Raw genomic sequence first — 19495 nt, 5'->3', positions numbered from 1 at the left:
CTGCTCTCCTTTGCCTGTTGACATTTTGCTTGTACAGTTCTCGTAGGTCTATCCCTGAAATTTGTATGTAAGCTAATCCCCACCCCCACCCCCCGCCTTCTTTCTTATTATGGAAAATCAGGGACTTTCAGGGGACTTTGGATGAGTCCTTGGATACAGTGAGTAAACACTCAGTGTATTAGTTCTGTATGTTTGTACTTCTATGTCTAAAATGGAGGGCGCTGTTAGATATTGTATGCCGCTTGAGCTGAGGAGGTCATTAGCTAGGCACATTTTGGGTTTCTCAGAGATTGTTATGGCTGTGATAGTTGTTGTAATGAGATTGGTCCTGTCAGAGGAGTTGCAGATGCCGGGAGGCGGGTTCAGCTCTTGATACTGGCATCTAAATTCCAGGCATGTTGCCTATAGCTTCCAGTTTTAAAAAAAATCTATGTCAATCTGTTTCTTTATATCTCAGTGCTATTGCTGTCTTTCTTTCTTTCTTTCTTTCTTTCTTTCTTTCTTTCTTTCTTTCTTCTTTCTTTCTTTCTTTCTTTCTTTCTTTCTTTCTTTTTCTTTCTTTTCTCTCTCTTCTCCCTCCTCCTCCCTCCCTCCCTCCCTCCCTCCCTCCCTCCCTTCTTTCTTTCTTTCTTTCTTTCTTCTTTCTTTCTTTCTTTCTTCTTTCTTTCTTTCTTTCTTCTTTCTTTCTTTCTTTCTTTCTTTCTTTCTTGTTTATATTTAATCATTCCCTTTGGCTCACAACAGCAATCCAGTAAAAGGTTTACTTTTTCTATTTTCAGCCTCATCATTATTTTTATGTAAAAAGTATGTTTTGAGTTATATCAGTTACATGAGGATCTAGCTTATACTCTGTAGAGAGAATAGAGATGTTATTTATTGCAGAATTTGTACAGGTAGATGTTCTGCTACACTGTGTTTCCACCATAATCTGGGGGGCTTATTTGTGTTACACTTAATGAAAAATGACCTTATTTGGGCTGATTCCAAGGCAAGATGATATAGGCCCAAAGTTATTCTTGGAGGAGTGGGGCAGCAAGGAGGAGAGAAATATTTGAAAGAAATAGTCCTTTTCCTCCTTATGTTATTCACTGAGCATTTCACTTACAGATTATTTAATGCATGATCTTCTCATATAATTCTGGTTCCTTTTATGTTTTCCTAGCCTCCTCTTTTTTTTCCCCTTCTTTTGAAGCAATTTCAAACTTATAGGAAAGTTGTAAGCATATTCAAAAGAACTATATACCTTTACTGAAAGACTCCATTCAAGTTTCTCCAGTTATCCCAATATGGCAGAAGGATCCAGTTCAGAAGCTTGCGTCACACCCAGTTGTCACGTCTTTTTAGGCTCCTTCAATCTGGGAGAGTTGCTCTTTCCTTGTCTTTCATGACATTAACATTTTTGAAGATTATAGGCCAGCTTTTATGTAGAACATCCTTTTCTTAGAGGGTGTTTTCTATTTGTTCTTCAAAACCCAGCTTGTGTTACCTTCTGTGAGGAGAGCTGGGAATTGGTTGTGCTCTCCTGCAGATTTCTACATCACTCTATTAATACCTTTATATTCATTCATTCACTTACTCATTCATTCAGTGAATACTTGTTGACTTCTGGGTGCAAAGTGGGATACATTTAAGAACAAAACAGGAGCGGCTGGTTAGCTCAGTTGGTTAGAACATGATGCTCTTAACGACAAGGTTGCTGGTTCGATCACCACATGGGCCACTGTGAGCTGCGCCCTCCACCACTAGATTGAAACAATTAGTTGACTTGGAGCTGATGGCTCCCGGAAAAACACGTAAAATAAAATTTAAAAAAGTTAAAAAAAACAACAACAAAGCAGATTGACAAAAAAAAAAATTCCCTGCTTTTATGAAGAATACATTTTAGTGAAGGATAACAGACCACTAATAAGATAAGTAAGTGAACTAGCAAGTATGTCAGATAGTGATAGGTGCTGAAGAGGATAAAATCAGGCAGAGAGGAGAGGGGGCGTATCCTTGATAGGTCAGTCAGGGAAGTCCTCCCATAAAGGTGATTATGGAGCAAGGCTCCCAAGGAAGTGTGGTAACAGGCCATGCAGGTATCTGCAGGACAGCAATTGGGGCAGAGGGAGCCTCTAGGGAGCTGAGGTTCTGTCTTAGGCGGCCAGGTGTGGGAGAAGGCAGCGTGGGATTGGAGCAGATGGGAGGGGAGAGGGGTAGGAAAAGTGAAGGGTGAGATGATTCCAGGCTTGTGACCATGGAGGGGCATGAGAAGCCCTGGGAGAGTTTTGACCAGAGAATTGATGTGATCTGACTTGTGCTTGAAAAAGGAACCCTCTGTTGTGTAGAGAATAGCAGGTGTGTAGGTACAGGGAGAAGTAGAAGCAGGGAGACTGATGAAGGGGCTGTGATAAGCTCTTTGCACAGTTTGTCCTATATAGCACATTGAAGGGGCTCGGTGTTTTCCAGCCTTTATGATACGTTACACAAGACTTACCTGGGCTATTTGTAAGTGATGCAGATCTCTTCGCTAGAAACGAGGGTTCATTAGGTCTCACCTGTATTGTTAACAGCCACCCCCAGGTGATTCTCATGTGGATGGTCCTTGAACCACAAGCTGATAAATACAGTAACAAGTGATTTTGGAATGAGTGAATAATTGGTGTATGGGAAATCCTTTAGAGATACTTAGATATGAAGTGTTGCTACTCTTAGTGCTTTATTTCTTGTAAACATATTAATTTAAAAAAAGATGTCTGTGGTTGTATAAATTTCCTTTTACAACTTATCTTGTACCTAGATCTCCAACTAGGCAAAGCTATTTTTTAAAGAGAAGATGTGCATTTTATGAAATGAACATAATACTCCGACATGCTGTTTTCCTGCCTCTAAATGTGTGATTTCAGAAGGACTGAATAAATGCTTCTAGTAGGATTCATTCACAAAGATGCTATTAAATGTATTCAAGAGGAAATTGGATTCAGGGAGTAGATTGGATGAAGCCATTAAAGATACAAATGAGTGTTTTAGATACAAATCAGTATTTTAGGTACAAGTGAATATTTTAGAGCTGGAGTGGACCAGATCTGGCTTGGCATTTTATTGCACTAGAGGTCCACGGGACGTGTGTCAGCAGGAGCCTTGGAAACAGTGTAAAGTTCAGAGCCTTAAGGGACATTTGTTTCTTCTCCTTGGTGTGAAGTAAGTTTAATCTTTCATGGGTAATCTTGGGTTGAACATGAAAACAAGTTGTGCCTTGTTTAACCACATAATGTGGTGATCAAGAGCACGGCCATTGCAGCCAGACTGACTCCGAATCCCGCTCTGAACTCTCAGTGTGACTCCGGGCACCTCACACGCCTGTTTCCACACAGGAGGGAACTAGTAAGTCTTTCCTTACTCAGCTCACCAGCTCATTGTGAGGATTGAGAGTTAAAATGCTCATACATACTTAGAATGGGGTCTGGCGTATTGTAAGCCCTCGACAGTTAGCTTTTTCTCCTCCGCCCCCTCCTGTTGTTATTATTATTGTTGTTATCATGATTAATTTCAGTGCTTTCAAATCATGTTTTGCCTTCTGGAGTACAAATTTTCAATGATTGTTGTTTTGGGATGAGTATCGTTATTGGTTGTGGCTAAAAATATGTTCAGTTATGCCTCGGTGTATATGAGGAATTTAAAGTCTTCAGTGTAGTGTTTGTCCTTTGTATTTATGACCAACATTTTCCGGAAGTCGGTCGCCATCACTTATGTAACATTGGTTTTTTTCCTCCATAAAAAAGGGATGCTCATACTTGCTTCAGGGTCTTGTGGTGAGAATTAATAAGTTAATGTGTTTGGCTCTACCCCATTAACTTCTAATTAGCATTAGTTACTGCTCTTGTAGTCTCTCCAAGTACTGTCGTCAAACTGATTCTCTGAACCAGGGGCTTTGAGAGGACTCTTCCTTATGCACTGTGGGGAACTGTGTTTTATTTGACATCTGCTGTTTTATTACTCCCTATATCTGAAAAAACAATCTTACTCCCCATATCTAAAATTTTTATACCTCCTCATCAACAACAAAAAACTAAATTAACTCAAATAACAACTTCTTGTAGAACTTAGTCATAAAATATTACTTATTAAGTAAGTACTAAGTAATTATTTCTTTCCTCTGGTAGATCACCGTCTTTCATTTTTGACTTTATTTTCTCATTGCTATCCAACACTTACATCTGTAGTTAGCAATGATCCCTACAACAGGTCGGGGAAGGCATAGTGTTGTAGAGGCAGTCCTAGCATTGTGGTTTAAAACAAACAAAAAAAGGTTTGTGTTTCAATTCTGTGTCATAGAGCCAAGATTTGGAGCTTCTGCACCCCACAACCTTTGTCAAACACGGTTGATAATACCTTTCGAATAACGTATATGTCATATACCGGGCACAAATACCAGCATATGTCGCTGACTGTGTACGGCTCATACAATGATTTTATTCCTTTTTCCAATGAGATTCCGTTTGCTAATATAATTGGAACCAATTTCATAAGTTTCATATAAAGCAAAAGAAGATATCTTTCAGGGTTCTAATATCAATTGGATTTCTGCCTGACATAGACTTACCTTAAATATCTTATTTCCAAACTTACTCTGGGAGGGCACCTCTTCTGTCAATTGGTAATATAAAAGCTTTCAAAGGATGTGGACATAGAGTGAATGTGGTATTTTGTGTCTGTGTTTTATTCAAATAAAGTAATTGAGTGTAATGCAATTTTACATTTCCCGATTTTGTGTTACTATGGTCGGTCATCAAAGGAGTCTGCTAACAAAGTGCAGGGGCACAGATCTGTATCCAGGAGGAGACCAAGGCCTGAGCCAGACTGGTTCTTAGGCTCTTCTAAAGGCACTGTGTATTTAACCGCAAGAGTCCTTTGTTCACATAATTACAAAGTTAAAATTCAATTCCTTGCAATGTAGGCCTGAAAGGATTATCTACACTCTTGATTGATATGTAAAGAAAGTTTTCTAATCTTCTGGAACTATGGCTTTTGAGGAACAAAGTAATCTAAACTATAATTTTGACGTGGGACAAGGGATGTGGTTTATAGGTTTATTCTTAGGATTCTCATCTTTGATTTGCCTCTGTAATTAAATAGCTGCTTGTCATCGGCGGGGAGGGTGTGTAGGGGAATGCTTTAATTGCTGTTGATTTCTTAGTGATACTTTGAAGTGGTGTCCAACTGTCTTCCTGAGCTTTCAGACACTTTGATGAAACAATAGGAACTTGTTAAGTACATAACCAGATTCGTCCACACAGCCCCTTTATGGGAGGCCTATTTTAAGTCAGATAGGTTTGATGTCCAGACTGAAAAGCATTTATTCACCAGTTCTGATAAAAGATCAAGTAGTTTAACCTCTTACACATAAGACGGAGAGAACTAAAACCATTCTTCACCCCCTTCCAAAAAAAAAAAAAGAAAAGGAAAAAAAAGCAAGGAAATATATAGAAAAATAAAATAGTGTGTATCTTCTTTGTTAATGTGTCAGAATTTAGACCTTTTTTAGATTTTTCTCTTATTACATTTTGGTGAATCTCTTTTGTCTTTGCTCAGTCACCTTTCTCTTTCTTATTCTACCAATTTTGTGATTTTGGTATACTCTATTTATCAGGCTCCTTTGTACAGACTCATTTTCCTCTACTCCACCATTTATTTGGAGCTCCTAGAAGTTCTGACCAAGCTGTCTTTTTTAATACTCTATACTTTCTCTTACAGAATCTCATCCATACCATGGTTGCTGAGTCTCAAATTTTGATCCTGAGCCTATTGACCTCTTTTCCAAGCCTCTCCTACCTGACATTTCCACTTGAATGTTTTAAAAAGCATGTCAAACCCATTGGTACAAAACTAACTTACGTTCTTTCACAAAGGCTGGTTCCTATTCTTTTTTTTAAAGCCCAATTCTGATGTTTCCCCATTTGCTTGAAACTTCCCAGGGAATCCTCAGACATTGCTGGGGGGAATGAAAATGGTACAGCCGCTGTGGGAAACACTTTGGTGGTTCCTCAGAAAGTTATATATAGAGTTAACCACATGGCCCAGCAATTCTACCCCCAGGTACTTGCCCAGGAGAATTGAAAACAGGTGTCTATATAAAATATGTACAGGAATGTTCAATAGCAACATTATTCATAATACCCAAAATTTGGAAACAACTCAAATGTCCATCTGTTGATGAATGGATAAGTAAAATGTGGCATACACATACAATGGAATATTCAGCTATGTAGAGAAATGGAGTACTGAAACATGCTACAACATGGATGCACCTTGACAATATTATGCAAAGTGAAGGAAGCAGGACACAAAAGGCCACATATTGTATGATGCCATTTATATGCCATGTCCAGAACAGGCAAATCCATAGCAACAGAAAGCAGATTAATGGTTGCCAGGGCTGGGGGGGGGCGGCGGAAAGGGAACGGTATTTCCTTTTGGGATATGAAAGTGTTCTAGAATTAGAGAGTGGTTATTACTGTAGTGTATTTTGAAGATACTAAAAGCACTGAACTGTATGTTTAAAAATGGTAACTATTAGTTTCCCAGGGTTGCTGGGACCACAAATTGAGTGATGTAAAAAGCAGATAATTTTTGTCTCACAGCTCTGGAGGCCACAAATCTGAGATCTAGGTGTTGGCAGAGCAGGTTTCCTCTGAGGGCAGTGAGGGAGATTCTGTTCCATGTCTCCCCTAGGTTTTGGTGGTTTGCTGGTAATCTCTGGCATTCCTTGGCTCATAGACCCATCCCCCGAATCTCTGCCTTTCTCTTCACATGACATTGTGCATGTCTGCGTCCAGACTTCCCCTTTTTATATGGACACAGTCCTATTTGATTAGAGCCTACCTTAATCACTTCATTGTAACTAATTATACCTGCAATAACCCACTTTCCAAATAAGCTTACATTTTGAGGTCCTGGTTTTGATGTCACATGAATTTTTGAAGTATATAATTCAACCCATAACAATGACTTTTATGGTGTGTGAATTTTATCTAAATTAAAAAAAAAAACCCAAATCATAAAACAACCCTCCAAGAACTTCTAACTGTTCTCAAGTTACAGACCAAAGCCCTGAACATGGTCTGGCCCCAGCCTACCGCCCTCGCCAGTCTTTCTCTCTTTCTGTGCTCTGGCCAGCTGACCTGCTTCTGGTACCAGTCACGCTCTTGCTGACCGCAGGGCCTGTGCCTGCAACGAACTTTTATTTCTTTTTTTTGTAGGAAGCCTTTCACCCTTCAGGTCTCAGCTCCAAAATTACTTTCATGGAGAGTGCTTGCATGACTTCCCAGTATAAGACAGCCTCTTTTATCATATGTTATCGACTGCTGTACAACAAAGCACTCCACAACTTCCTAATGTTAAGCAACATCCATTCTCTTATGCACCTGGATTCTGTGGGGCAGGAATTCAGACACATGGAAGATGACTTGTGTCTCCTCTATGATGTGTGGAGCCTCAGCTGGGACGATTGGAACAGCTTGGGGCTGGAGTCATGTGGGAGCATCTACACTCACTGTCTGGTGCCTGGACTGGGCTGACTCAAAACCAAGTTCATCTGGGACCGTGGACCAGAGTTCTTACCCGTGGGGCCTTCATGAGGCTCATAGGAGGGTGGAGGCTTAGCGTGGGGGTGGCCTCGAGCTCGTCAGACTTCTTACAGGGCTGGTCCTCTCTAAGAGTGAGTATTCCAGCAAACAAAAAGAAGCAAGAAACTCCGTGGCTCTTACGACGTAGCTTTGGAAGTCACATGGCATCATTCCCCCCCAATATGATGGTTGAAGCTGTTATAGCCAACCCAGATTCACAAGGAGGGGACACAGAGCTTACCCCTCAGTGGGAGCAGTTTTAGAACTTGCAGCGATGTTTATAAACTGCCACAATGCTCATCCATCTGTGTTCCCTCATGGAGCCCCTTTGTAAATCACTCATTCCGTTGTTTTTTTTTTCGTTTGTTTGGTTTTTTTTTTTTTTTTCTTTTTGGTATCATTAGTTTATTACAAAAGATAGACATGGAAATGATTTACATGATGAGATTGCAGAATATCAGTGGGATGGGTAGCTTTACACAATGCCATTTTAATGGTGATTTATTTCAGTCTACATACTTTCCAGGAATGTCCCCATCTCTAAATAAAGAATCCTTGTCATCTAGAACTACTTTAGTGCCTCAATATTCTGGAAAAAGAACTCTATTTTCAACTTTCATGCTAACTGGTTGAATCTCTCCACCCTTTCCTTTAAACCCTGATCCAACATCTACCGTTGTTTGCAGTACTTTTCCTTGAGATTTTTCTGGAAGCATAATGCCTTCTTTGATTACAGTTTCCGCAGTACTCCTTTCAACTAATACTCAGTGAAAGAGGGGGAGAAACTTTCTAAATACCTGTCCTACCATGACTCTGGCCACCGCAGTTTGTATTCTACTAATCACTCATTGCTTTGTGTCACTAGTGGATGAATTTCTGCCTAGACAATAAATTCAACTAGACGATAAGCCTATTTTGCTCACCGTAGTATTCCCAGCATCTAACACAGTGGCTGGCACATAATAGGTGCTTGGTGAATGAAACTCTATGGAAAGAAAGTTGACTGTGAAGAATTAGAAAAGGTAGAGCATGGCAAGACATTCGCTTCTGTTGTAAACATCACAAGCTTATGCAACTGATGCAGGCATGATCACTAGTAAATATGCCCACTGGTCCGTGGCTTTATTGTTTTATCCTCGAGATTTCAGTTGTTCAGCCGTAAATCTGTGGCTGCTTTGTGACTGTTGATATTGCTTGAGCTGTCTGAGAGCTGCCACTCAAGAGGAAGTCATATTGATGCCTGCAATAAAACATATCAAAAGAAGTATAAGTGAAGCCAAGTGCTGGCCGAATGAATTCTCCAAAGGAGAATAAAGAGAAAAAATGGAAGGTTAAATAGGCTAATATTAATAGGGTTTATGTGTATGCTCATGGATTTCTGTGCTTGTTAGGTGTAGAAGGCAAGGTAGTAAGGGATACAGTTTTTTATTTATTCTTTATTTTTAACAGACTGTATCAGAGATGTGTGGGGCCGATCATGTTTCTTTAACACTCTGCAGAATTTAGAAGGAGATTCTCCCTCCCATTTCTTCGGCTCCTCCTTTCTTTGAAAAATTTCAAGTCTGAGACAGACGCACATATGACCTTGCCAGGCACACAGTTCACTTGTCCCCTGGCTCCTGCACAGCTGCTTGACATCTGTGCTACAGACTCTGTAGATAAGTGCTAATTTCCCTTTCTTGCCTGTAAAATTTTCAGGGCAGTCATTTATACAGAACCTCTTAAAATGCGGAGGGATGTGGTTCAATAAATTAAAATGCAGTTGTAGTTTTTGCTTCTACTCACTGAAGACCCTTCCCCCCAAGGCAGCGTTGGGAAATGTTAAACACCAGCTTTGGAGTCACATGGACCTTGGTTTGAACCTTGGCCCTGCCCCTTTTTATTGTTGTGACTCTAGGCAAGTTACCTTCCATATGCCTCTCTCACTTAAAAAGGGGGGAGATGATAATAGAGCTGTTAGAAAATTTTAGTGAGATCTTACATATAAAGATCTTAGTACAGTTTGACACCTGGTGAATGCTCAATCGATGTTAGTTATGATGACTGTTATACAACTGTAATTGCTCGAGGTTTACTTGGAATTTAAATGCAGTAATATAGGAACAGCTTTCAAAGAAGGCTCGATCTTATTCTGGGTTTGCTCTTAATTGGAAAATAAGTTCATGCTGCTTTAGGTCTGGAATACAGTATATTATTAGTGTGATTGTTTCTACATTATGTTTAATACTGTGGCTTATGCTTTGAAAAATGTCATTAAAGAATAAATAAGTATAAATTGAAATGGAGAAATGGTTCAAAATTCTAAGACTTTAGAATATTGAATGTATTTTTTCCTGCATTTTTCTAACATCTACCATAGCTAATGCCACCAGACAGAATGCATGGAGGTGTTTGTTTCAGGGTGTTTGATTTAGGCTCCCCTGACTCTGGACAGGGTCAGCATGAACTGGGGGGCGGGGGTACTCTCTAAGGTCACCCATGAGAACTCCAAATTTTTGGTTTCAGGAGGCTGTTATTGGTTCCTCCTTGTGTAACCACTGACGGTGGCAGAGGCTGTGGTGAAGTTGGAGGAGTGAGGGTTTTGTAACAGATGGTTTCTTGGATATCTGAGGCCTATCCAGCTCTAAGATTTGGAAATGATGGGCGGATCACTCTGAATGGGGCGGATGTCGGCTTGGTTGCTAGAACAGGAAGTGAGATCTGCGGGTGATGTCTTTGGGGCAGCAACTGCTGCTCGGCTGATGGCTGGCACCAGCAGCCTGGGTTTCCCGAGGTTTAGTGAGGCCATCGTGTGTGGTTCAGTAACAACAAGGTGGGAGACTGCCTGGGATCTGAGAGGATCATAAGCACTTTGGAACTATTGGCCTCTTTTAGAAGGGCTGTCAGCTAGTGTGCCTTGTGCCACCTTTGGCATGGATGGAAATGTGGGAGCCAAAGATATACATGTCATCGTACACTGGTTAGCCCAGTGTTCCAGCTTTGTGGGAGGGCTTGGCTGTCCTCATAGACTAGGAGCTTATTCCATACTTTGCTAATATCCTCTGATACCTTTTTGGAATAATTAAATCATTCTTGAATGGGTTTTAGTATTTGGCCTGCATCTCACTAGCTGGGGGTCCTTGGGCAAATTACTTATCCTCTCTGTGTCTCACTGTCCCTATCTATAAAATGAAGAGGCCAGACTAGACGAAGCCATAGGTATGAGAGGACCTTTAATGTCCAACTCTGATTAAGCATTTTATGTATCTTTTCATATATTCTAGTATCTGCTTCTTTGAATAGTGGGTTTCACAAATTTGCTTCTGTACAAAGTGAAACATAACTTTCCTTTTGCTGCTAAATTCTTTCTTAAAAGATTCAGGTGGTGCTTCCCCATATCTAGTATTCAAGAGTTTGGAAATTAGAGTCTGTACCATTATTTTCTGGAGCAAGGGACCCAGATTTTATCTCCTGCAACCTGGAAATGATCTTGTCCCATTTGTTGTTGTGACAATACTGGTCACAATTGCTGTTGGTGGAGGTAAAGTATGGAAAAATGGTATAGAGTAATGGAAGCATAATATTGCAGTAGCAGTAGAGGCCATCTGGTCAACCCATTTATGATGAAAGGAGACTAAGGCCCAGAAAGTTTTTACTTCATGTCTGAGGATGTACAGCTTGACCCTGTGAAGAAACAGGAAATCTCTGCATTTGAGAATGTGGAAATAGTAAGAGTTAAATGCTGGACTTTCTTAGTGAGGAGAGAAGCTGAGGAATTGAGAGCAAAAATGATTAGAATGACAGGGCAGTAGAAATTATAATTGGGACAATTTGTGGGGACAATTTGTTAAGTGAGAGGGAAAGTGCTGTATTATCTTTACCCCCTGAGGTTTTACAGGCTGTTGTAAATTTTGCGGGCAGCCTCAAGAATTTTCAGGATTGCCTCTTTATTTGTTGTTGGTTTCTTTTGCTGTGCAGAAGCTTTTTAAAAAATATATTTTATTGGTGAAGGGGAATAGGACTTTATTGGGGAACAGTGTGTATTTCTAGGACTTTATTGGGGAACAACAGTGTGTTTTTCCCAGGACCCATCAGCTCCAAGTCAAGTTGTTGTCCTTTCAATCTTAGTTGTGGAAGGCGCAGCTCAGCTCCAAGTCCAGTTGCCGTTGTTCAATCTTAGTTGCAGCGGGCGCAGCCCACCATCCCATGTGGGAGTCGAACCGGCAGCCCTGTTGCCCAGAGCTCACGCTGTAACCAACTGAGCCACCCATCTGCCCCTGCTGTGCAGAAACTTTTTAGTTTGATATAGTCCCATTCATTTATTTTAGCTTTTATTTCCCTTGCCTTTGAAGTCAAATTCGTAAAATCCTCTTTGAACCTAAGGTCCATAAGTTTATTACCTATGTTTTCTTCTATGCAGTTTATTGTTTCAGGTCTTATGCTTAAGTCTTTGATCCGTTTTGAATTAATTTTGGTACATGGTGACAGATAGCAGTCTAGTTTCATTCTTTTGCACATGGCTTTCCAATTCTCCCAGCACCATTTTTTGAAGAGGCGGTCTATTCTCCATTGTATGTTTTTGGCTCCTTTGTCAAAAATTATCTGTCCATATTTATGTGGGTTTATTTCTGGGTTTTCAGTTCTATTCCATTGGTCTGTGTCTGATTTTCTGCCAATACCATACTGTCTTGATTATTGTTGCTCTGTAGTACAAGATTATTATGCTAATTTAAATAAGTCAGACAGAAAAAGTCGAGAACCATATGATTTCACTGATATGTGGGATATAAAACTGAAAGCAACAAAGAAACAAGACAAACAAACAAAAACACATAGACACAGACAATAGTTTAGTGGGTACCAGAGGGTAAGGGGGAGGGGGTGGTAGATGAGGGTAAAAGGGATCAAATATATGGTGATGGAAGGAGAACTGACTCTGGGTGGTGAACACACAATGTGATTTATAGATGACATATTACAGAACTGTACACCTGAAACCTATGTAACTTTACGAACATTGTCATCCCAATAAACTTTAATTAAAACAAAAACAAAAAATGAGGCTTTGGAGTCAAACAGAAAAAAAAAAAGAATTTCCAAGAAAGTTTTGGCATCATGCTCTGCTGGTCCCAAGGTCACAAAAACTCTGTATGTAGCAGGGGTTATCATTTAGGTTACATGTAGTAAAGGAGATGGGACTCTCAAGAATATCTAAGATAAAAACTGTGTTCCATGGCCAGGCCTCACGCATAGTACATTGACAGATTGTTCTAGATCCAAGGCAGCACTGGAAATGTCATCAGCAGGAGTTTGTGATTACTATTCCTTATTGTAACCTGCTATGATGACTTATCAGGATTAGGGTCTGGCTAATTACCATCATCTTTGTTTAAATAGAACATTTAATTACTTTGTCCTATATTGTTGGCCAGCAGGCATAGTGTGTGTGTGGGGAGGGGCAGGGGGGTCAGTGTGGTGGATGGACATGGTTGACTGCAAAGCCATTTAACTTGGGCCTCATGCTCACCAAGGGCCTCAAATTTATTTCTTTAGTGTTGTCTCCACATGAACTTATACATTCAGTCACAGAGACAAACTGGCAGGATTGAAAGAATGTGGCATTCATCATCAAAATTTTGTTTCTCATTAATAGACATTCTGCCTGTAGGTGCACTTTGAATGCATATGTTTTCTAAATCTTGAACTGTCTTATGAAGAGCATAATTAGTCATAAGTGTTTGGGTGTTAGAAATGTTAATTTGTTCAATGAAGACATTAAAATATGTCACTTCTTTGTTTTTAACAGAACTGGGAGTGTTAAAATTCAGAGTGGCTAAAGCCTCTCTTGACCTCTGAAAAGCCCTGCTAAACCATCTTTGCGTTGGTTGTCCTGGATCATGTGCTCACTTCTGGTCCAATCAACTGGGAGTGGGGCCATCACATGATGTAGAAAACTTTGCCCCCTTGGTACGTGGAAAAGCCTGGGATATTTTCCCTCAGAAAGTGCTAAGGGTATGGCAGGCTTGTGACTGAAGATGGGGAACCTGGGAGTCTGATTTATAAGTCAGGCCCTCAGCAGAACTCTGATTTAGTCATGAGATTACTAACGTGTTAGGCAGCTCAGCTAATTTCTCAGCCAATTTACTCTTGTAAATTACAGATGAATGACACCAAATGACTTTTGAAAACTGCGAAGGCTGTAAAACTCATTTATGCTTTGAGATATCTAGCCACTGCTAAAATACTTGCCTAAAAATGAAATAATTGTTTAGGCAGTTGGCAGTTGTTTTGGTAAAATTTCATAGTGAGCAGCTCTATGAGGAAAAACAGTTCCAGAAATGAGAGGATAAAGCGAAGCAAGGGGCCATTTAGTCAGCTAGATGAAGGCTGGAAAACATAATTGGTTGTGCTTAGGAAGGGATAAAATTGGAAAGCAGGGTGAAAATGCGACTCAAGTCATTGTTGAGGGGACTTTGAAATGAAAACTACATTTAGTAGTAACTGACCATGCATTTTAAATTCATACCCCCCCATTTATTTTTATCAACCTGTAATAATTTATGCTGTAACCACTACCAAGATACATCTTAGCTGGGACTGAATTGCATGAGTCACCATTTTTGTTGTTATTTGGCCAAAGCTCTGATGTCTACAATAGAAAATTTTATGTGGAAAGGTTGGTGTAGGGACGGAGTCCCAGAGAGCAGTTTCCAGGCTCTCGACCTCACATAGAAAGGTGCTGGCTTGGGTAGTAGATGGCCATCAGCTGTGATCAGATGGCCAGCAGCTGTAAGTAGTTGACCATCAGCTGTAACCAGTTAGCCATTAGCCACTAATATAACTGCCATGGCTACGCTAGCAAGCACGGATTGCGGCTAGCAAGCACGGATTGCGGCTAGCAAGCACGGATTGCGGCTAGCAAGCACGGATTGCGGCTAGCAAGCACGGATTGCGGCTAGCAAGCACGGATTGCGGCTAGCAAGCACGGATTGCGGCTAGCAAGCACGGATTGCGGCTAGCAAGTGCGGTTAGCAAGCAGATTGTAGATTGTGGATTGTGTTGATCCTCCTTCCTGTGTCTCGACCAGCCGCCCGCGAGAATATAGTGGTATGACTCCTCTATCTATGGCTCTACTGTTATTCCTTTTCGGCCTCACCATGTCCTGCGTTCTTGTGTGGGGAGCGGGAGCTGAGTCCCTGCATGACAATTGGCATATTAATAGATGTTGAAGTGAGCAGTGTGGGACCCGGCTGCATTATGAGGGAAGGGATTTTGGACCTTGGTGTTTTGCAAATGCAACATTTGTATGATTAGAGAGCACTGGATTATGGGTAAATGGTTGCAACTTCTAAACCAGCCTAGTATACATGGATTCTTGTTCATTCACAAAATGCCTTTTCTGTGTGCTTGTTGAAACTCTAATATGCTGGGTACGTTTTATTACAATCATCTGTGATGTAGTCAACACATCTGCAAATACCGTGAGAGTAGAGTATAGGCACCAATTGTAACCCTGCTGCTTTATGGACAGATTGTGTTTATCAGAAATTATGGCATTTCTGTAAATTTTTCTTCAGACTTCTTTTATATAGAGCAACTGACATGGTATTTCAGTGTATTATTTTGCCAGGAAAATGTCAGATTAGTAATCCTCAATAGGGCATTGTGCATCTCAATCACATGTGGAATTTAAAAAAGGAAAATACAGCCCCTGGGCTAGGCCTGAAGCTGTTAGACCTAATCTCCAGTGCTGGGCCCATCACATTCTTTTGATTCTTAGTCTCTTCCACCATCCTTCCTTCTGCAGTAAATACATACTGAACTTGGTGACTTGTCACTGAGCTGAGCGCATACAATGGTGAACAAAACGGAAATGATTCTTGACATCTTGGCATTTGCATCTATGAGGGAGCCAGGGAATAACTACATAAATACTGCTGGAGAAAAATTATAAACTGCAGTAGTGCTCTGGAGAGAGAAACAAAACACAAGGGGGCAATGAAAGAGAATAACAGGAAGAACACAGTTTAGGTGGGAGGGAAGGCCTCTCTCAGGAAGTGGTATTGCAACTGAAACCTGAGGGGTGGGCAGAGTATTAGCCATGTGAGGAGGTGGGGAAGAGTCTGTTAGGCTCGGGCGCAGCGTGGTGGAAGGCTCTGGAGTGGGAAAAGGCTTGGTGAGCTGGAGAATGAGGAGTGAGAGAGGAGAGATTGTGGCTCTGTCTATTCTGCATTCCCGTAGTATTGTGCTCACAAGATGACTTACCTAAAGGTCCCTTTGAAGCAAAGGGGTCCTTGCCAGTTACAGTGGTGGTCACTGTTTAGGTCGGGCTGCTAAGCAAATTCTAGGGTGTCTGTTGGCTTTGTTTTGGACGTTGTAAATGGATTTCACTTGAAAACGTTACAAGAACTGAAAGATTAGTTTAAGCAAAAGAATTTAATTGAAAAATGCTTCCTTGTTCTTGGAAATCCCTTGATACTTGGCCATTGTCTCCTAGCCTTTTCATTCAGTGTTCATTGTCCTCTGCTTGGAGTACTGGGCTGTAAGCCTTTACCTTTCACCTCCTACCACCTGTTCTTTTTGTAATGCAGCTTTCTTTTCTTTCCTTTTTTTCTGAGCACATGGAAGTGAGATGGGAAAGAGAGTTCACTTAGCGGTTCTTCTTTGGAATGAAGTAAACCTCGGTGTCCCGTGAAGGAATTCTGGTGGAGTTACTGACAGGTGGTAGTTTCTCTCTGTAATCAAGACCCCCAGGAAACATTAGGTACCAATTACATTATTGATAATAATAATGCCGTATGCACTTTAAATTTGGGACAGGGCCCTGAGTACAGTTGTAACATGTATCTTGGCACAAGGGCCCTGGCTGAGGAGCAAGTAAGGGCTGAATCTACTGCAATGTATGCAGCCCGCTCTCCAACATCCACCGACATGGAGATGGGTCAGCCTGGAGGAAGGGGGTGTCTTTTTTCTATTTCTCATGAAAACCACTTAGCAAGCCAAGCCCATTTCTGAAATCCCCCAGAGGTACCCTAAGGACTGGCAGTGGCTCTGCCTGAGAGAAACCTCAGTGAGCTGTGGATCCCGCCTTCCTGCCCACCTGGTGAGACATGACGAGAACCACTTTCAGTCCCCTTTTCACCACACAGGGCTGCTGCACTTTTCTCTCCTGGTGTGTTACTAGTTTTAATGGGCATGTGAGTGCAGTCAGTGCATATAAATCATATTTGTAAGCATTTGATAGATTTTAAAATATTTTCATCATCACACTGAACTCACATTTTAGCTTGTCAAAAACAGTAGTACTTTGGTATAAGTCCAACCTAGTTTCCTGCTGGGGCCGTACTTTCCACAAGTGTGTGGTGCCGGGATTGTAGTTACATCATATTCATTGCAGAAGCTGCCTGACATAACTTTCCAAAGCATTTGTACTTTAATATTGCATTGGTTTCTTCTCATTAATAAGATTGAGCAGGTACTTTTATCCCCAATTTGTAAAGGAGGAAACTGTGGAAGGGGGAGGTTAAGTTGGCTTGCCCCAAACAAAGGTTGGAGTCAAGGCCAGAAAATGGGTTCTCGGCTTCCTTCTGGAATTCGTCAGGGTGTGGATTAATCTCCTGTGACAGGCACACCCCCAAGCACAGTGGTCCTCAGGTCATATTCCAGAGGTGAGTAGTTGAGGGCTGGAGGGGTGGCACTGCCTGTTCCACTCCTGACCCAGGTATCTCCACTTGTCACCATGTCTCAGTCAGGGCTGCAAGTGGCTGTGCCTTTAAGAAGGTAACCCCAAAGTCGACACATCACTTCAAGTCATATCATATCACTTATAGTCAATCATAGGAGCTTACTTCGCTTCAAGGGAGCCTGAGAAATGTAGTCTCTGCTGGAGGGGCCGAGTGCCTGGTTTAAAAATAGGGGGGCTGAGTACTAAAAGGAGCAAGGGGAGGATACCAGGGAACTCGCTGGCACATTAGTCCTCATCCTTTCTTGATGCAACATTAGGGTACATGGGGGACGCTAGGCGAGTGGTGGGCTAATAAAGATGGATAATGAATGGCCACAACAAAACATTTTATGATGGTTCTTCTGTTGCTCTAACTTTATCAGACTGCTTTTCGTACGTGTGCTTGAATGTTCTTGGGTCCAGTCCATTCATTCACTCTTCTTCACCTGAGTGCTGTGTGGTCCATGCATTGATGGTACTTATGAGATAGACTGGGTCAGGCCAGCTCACCACAAAGGTCCTACGTTTGCAGCTAATTTTGAACCCCAAACAAGAAGGAAGTTGGTTTACCTGTCACCAAGTTTTAAAAGAAAGATTTTTGCTGCTGGTAGCAACTGAGTGGAGCTGGAGAAAGAGAGAGGGCCGTGCAGGACTGGGGCATTTCCGGTACCGCAGCTGGGTTAACAACTGTCCATTCTATTAGCCCTTTGTATTGGGTAAGGGGCCCTCCTGCTTGTTACATGAAGGCACAGAAATCAGTCTCTGCCTTACCTTCTGCTCAGAACCCTTCGGCGCTCACTTTCCCTTAGGCTGAGCTCTGTCCCCACTGATCTCTCCCAGGGGCAGTGGCCTTCCTGCCTCTAAAGTAAGGGACAGACTCTGCCTTGGCCATGCAAGGAGTTTGGGGCATTGGGAATCCTCCAAACTGAGAAGAGGTGGTGGTAATTGTGAACAAACTGGTAGAAGAAGAGTTGTCCTTGATCACACCCATGAGTCCAAAGAAACTACGCGTGGAGTAGATCTGCACCCAGACCAGAGAGGATGGCGGCTGGGTTGGGGCTGTGCTCACGAGACACTTGTTCATTGTCCCACTCCTGTACGTGGAGTGTTGGTTGTCTCCACTACTGCTCAGGGAACGGATTCCTTGCAAACACCACTTGGGTGATCATGTCTACCTGGGAGGACCAGCAAAAAGGGACACAGACACATCTGGTTTCCTCTCCAGCATCCCAACCATCACCCCTGCTTTTGCCTTGACCCTCCCCTTGGCTCGCACTTCTGGGAGAATTGACTGTGTTGGGTGTTTCTCCACTCTGGCTGCACAGTGGACTAATGGGGGAAGCTTTGAAAAGCCAATGTCCAGAGCCCACCCCTAGCAATTCTGAGTTAATTAGTCATGGATGAGGCTTGGGCATCAGTGTTTCTTTTTAAAAAACTTTTTTTTAGTTGAATTTAATGTTATGACTGGGGTTGAAAATCCTGGTCTAAGTGGACTATTTAATTTCCTTCCTTCCTTCCTCCCTTCCTCCCTTTGTTCCTTCCTTCCTTCCTCCTTTTGTTCCTTCCTTCCTTCCTTCCTACCTTCTTTGCATTCATTTCTTTTATGACCCTTTAGAGCATTGTGGTTTCCTAGCATAATCCTAATTTGCTACATAAAATCCTCTAAATTTACGTCTTAGACACGCGAGTGATGTAAGCCTTGGTTTATGATAAGAGATACATTGCTCAGTAAACAGAAATAAGTACCTTTTATAGATAACTGAAATTTTATCTGGGAGAGCAACAGAAAAGAATTTAAAGGGCCCGATGGGAAAAACAGCCGTCTTTGAGGGTGAGTATTCGCTCTCAAAGATTTTGGACTTAGAGGAAGAAGTTCTCAAAAATTCAAATCAGAGACAGATATTGAGGGGAGAGACTGAAGGAAAAAGTACTGTGTGAATTTTATGATTAAAAATAAGCCACTGCATTTATATAACCTGTTTCCTCCATAACAGTGGTAACGTGTTACAGGGTTTTTTGCTTGTTTGTTTGTGTTTTTTTTTTTTCCTGGAGAGAAGCATTCTGCTACTGAATAGCAGAGAGGGTGAAAATCATGAGTTCCTGATGGAGTCAGGAGACCTGGGCTTTGTTCTGTTGTCACTCGCCGGTGTTGGGACTGGACTGTTACAGAAGAACTGGTTCTCTCTGT

The 19495-nt window shown here is 41.6% G+C and overlaps 1 protein-coding gene and 1 pseudogene across 1 annotated transcript in view; one reads left to right on the top strand and one right to left on the bottom strand.

The window, feature by feature from the left end:
• TSPAN5 (tetraspanin 5) overlaps window positions 1-19495 on the top strand; it is a 161476-nt gene that overhangs the window by 29042 nt on the left and 112939 nt on the right. The gene's annotated exons all lie outside the window — the stretch shown is intronic.
• LOC117022450 (10 kDa heat shock protein, mitochondrial-like) lies at window positions 8111-8413 on the bottom strand (annotated as a pseudogene).

This window comes from Rhinolophus ferrumequinum, chromosome 5, assembly GCF_004115265.2.
Source record: "Rhinolophus ferrumequinum isolate MPI-CBG mRhiFer1 chromosome 5, mRhiFer1_v1.p, whole genome shotgun sequence".
Classification (NCBI taxonomy): Eukaryota; Metazoa; Chordata; class Mammalia; order Chiroptera; family Rhinolophidae; genus Rhinolophus; species Rhinolophus ferrumequinum.
Note: the sequence above shows the minus strand (reverse complement) of the source record. Positions and strands in the feature narration are given on the sequence as shown.